This window comes from Amblyomma mixtum, chromosome 4 (assembly GCF_055824585.1).
Source record: "Amblyomma mixtum isolate Tamu chromosome 4, ASM5582458v1, whole genome shotgun sequence".
NCBI classification, from domain to species: domain Eukaryota; kingdom Metazoa; phylum Arthropoda; class Arachnida; order Ixodida; family Ixodidae; genus Amblyomma; species Amblyomma mixtum.
The window spans coordinates 33,895,409-33,898,723 of NC_143015.1; the positions used below are offsets into that span (position 1 = coordinate 33,895,409).

The window sequence follows — 3,315 nt, forward strand, 5'->3', positions numbered from 1 at the left end:
TAGACCCATTTCCTTAACATCATGCTTGGGAAAAGTGTACGAGAGAGTTGTGCATCACAGGTTGCAGACCCACCTTGAGGACAACAAACTCATGCCGCACACAATGTTTGGATTTCGAAAATACCTATCAACACAAGACGTTCTCCTGCCGATCAAGGAGGAGGTGCTGACTACCGTCCCAAAATATGGAGAAAACATCTTGTTCGCTCTCGATCTTAAAGCGGCCTTCGACAACGTCAGTCACAGGGCTGTGCTGGAGGGGCTCAGCAAACTGGGTTACGGGCAGAGAATATTCCACTATGTGAAAGCCTTTCTGACTAACAGAACCGCTACCATTGGAATTGGAGGCATCAGGACTGACACCTTCAACACCCCCGAAAAAGGAACACCGCAAGGCTCTGTGCTATCACCTATGCTTTTTAACATTGCAATGATTGGTTTAGCAAGGGCGCTCGAAGAAATTGAAGGAATCAGGCATGCCATCTAAGCAGACGATATCACACTCTGGGTGACAAGGGGATCCTTAGGAGAAAAACAAGAGCTTCTTCAGCGAGCAGCAGACACGGTCAACGCATACGCCCCACACTGTGGACTTGCATGCTCCCCTGAAAAATCTGAGGTGCTCAGAGTCTACAGAAAAGGGTATGATCTGTAAAACTCCATAGATTTCTACATAGGGGAAACGAAGGTTCCAGAAGTATCGAAAGTTAGGATCCGCGGCATGTTGATCCAAAGCAACCGTTGTATTAATCACATGATCAGACAGCTAGCAAATACCACAGCACAGATCACCAGGATGATTGCAAGAATTTCCAACAGAAGAAGAGGTATGAAGGAGGAAGACACATATAGGATAGTACAGGCCCTCGTAGTCAGTAGGATCTTAGACGACGTCCCCTACCATACACCGCTCGAGCAAGAAAAGGAGCAGTTAGAGGCAATTCTTAGACAAGCATACAAGTGCGCTCTCGGACTGCCGGTCAACACTTCGACGCAGAAATTCCTTAAACTTGGCATAAACAACACAGTATAAGAACATATCGAGGCCCACCTTCTTGCTCAGAAAACAAGACTGATGCTGTCCGAAACAGGCAGAAACACGCTGCGGTCGCTGGGCATGAGGGACGCTTTGAAAGAAATAAATAGCACAGCGAGCGTTCCAAATGAAATCAGGAGGATCATTGAGATCAGTCCAATTCCAAAAAACATGCATCCAGATATACATCAGGCGAGAAGAAAGGCAAGATCCAAATTCCACAAAAGAAGCTTCGCAGGGGCAAAGAGGTATTATACATTGACGCAACAACATACTACGCTGGCTACCGACACGGCTCGGTAGCCAGCGTGGTGGATCACCAGCTCAGGGAAATCAACTACGCTTCGATAAAAACCAACAACATCCTCGAGGCTGAGGAAGCAGCAGAAGCAATTGCACTCGCCGTGACCCAGCAGAGTGATGAGTCCCATGCACACCTCATTACAGACACGCAAGAGGCGTTCAAAAGGTACAGCAGTGGACGCATATCCACTGCAGCCATTCACATACTCAAGGCGAGGACAATAACCTTTACGAGATGCTTCATCACGTGGACACCAGGCCATGAGGCTGTCAAAGGGAACCAATGTGCGGACGCCAACGCACGAGCATACGCCAACCGGGAGGCGCGCACAGAAGGGGAACTGGACGCAGTCACTAGACGGTATGGAGCCATCTTAGAACACCAATGAGCCCTCCGGAGGACCTACCCTCCTCCCCACAAAGACCTTAGTAGAAGGCAGTCGGTTGCCTGGCGACAACTGCAGACTAATACATACTCCAATCTCAGTTTACTGAGCAAAATCTATCCTACCACATATGACAACAAATGCCCGCTATGCGGTGAACATCCAACGCTTTACCACGTTACATGGGCCTGTCAGAAAATGCAGGCAGCGCCGATAAACACCGGAGCAGTGGGAGGCTGCGCTGTCCAGCTCGAAGCCTGAAGAGCAGCCCAAGCAGTTGTTGTTGTGACTGAGAGAAGGATGAAAAGGAAATTGCACGGGCCTGCTACTGGCTCTAGCCAAGCCACCACCGCTGCCACGTGCAGATAGAGGAGAGGTAAGAGATCAGAGGAAAGAGAAAAAGGCAAAAAAAGACGCGCGCCGCAGCAACAACTGCGTCCGCCGGAGCGGACGCTGCTGAAAAAATCAGATAAGCGCCCGAAGCCGCGCTCGCCGAAGCGAGGACAGACTGATGGACAGGGCTCGCAAGACTGCAAAGGCCTCTGGGGCTCTGGAATGAGGGCTCCACCTATGCTTCGAGAAAGAACCCTTATAGTACAATAAAGTTTTTCATTCATTCATTCTGATTGTTCTTGCCGCTGTTGTTACTGAGTGAAATTCTGTCCGTGCCTTTGTGTGATATAATAATCCAGCGGCCTGCACTGCGCTTTTAAGGCGAAAGCCCTTAATGCCTCATGCTGTCGTTAGCAATCCGTGTCGGCAGCCGTATCTCCGTCCGTGTCGACAGCCGTGTCTCCGTCCGTGTCGGCAGCCGTGTCTGCATCCGTGTCGACAGATGTGTTCGCGTTTTGACGGGTGTCCATCGAGATATGCAAGACAGTTACTGCATAATTTCCTTTCCTCAAATACAATTTTAAGGCGAAAGCCTTTAATGCCTCATGCTGTCGTTAGCAATCCTTGTCGGCAGCCGTGTCACCGTCCGTGTCGGCAGCCGTATCTGCGTCCGTGTCGACAGATGTGTCCGCGCTTTGACGGGTGTCCACCGAGATATGCGAGACAGTTACTGCATCATTTCCTTTCCACAAATACAATTTTCAGTTTCTTCATTACGCCCCTCTTTCTCTTTCTTCTTTCACTCCCACTTCCTCCCTTCCTCCCTTCCTGTACGGTGTGGTTCTGGCGTCCACCGAGAAGACAGAATTTCCTATCCTCTGGCAATCCCGGAAATGAGGCCGCCGATAACATAGCCCGAGGACTTATTTGCCGGGCAAATGGCGACCCCAGCCGGGATTTCTCGAGGGAGCGGGCACACACGTTCTCAGAACTAACTCAACAAGCACGCCTTGCCCGTCGGCTCTATCCCCCTCCCCACCCCCGCCTATCCCACTCCCAACAAATCCTCTGGAGGCGACTCCAGACCCGAACTCTTCCTACCCCTCAGCTTCTATCCTACTTCCGCCATGTTTCCCCAGAGTGCACTCTCTGCGGAGAACCGCACGCCACCCTGGACCACATCCTCTTCGGCTGCCCTGCCGATCCTCCCCCGCAGGGACAGCCCGCCATCGGTTCATGGGAGGAATGGGAGGCCCT

At 51.2% G+C, this 3,315-nt stretch overlaps 1 pseudogene; it reads left to right on the top strand.

The window, feature by feature from the left end:
- Positions 1 to 1,207: 1,207 nt before the first annotated feature.
- LOC149346094 (uncharacterized) lies at positions 1,208 to 2,284 on the top strand (annotated as a pseudogene).
- Positions 2,285 to 3,315: the final 1,031 nt, after the last annotated feature.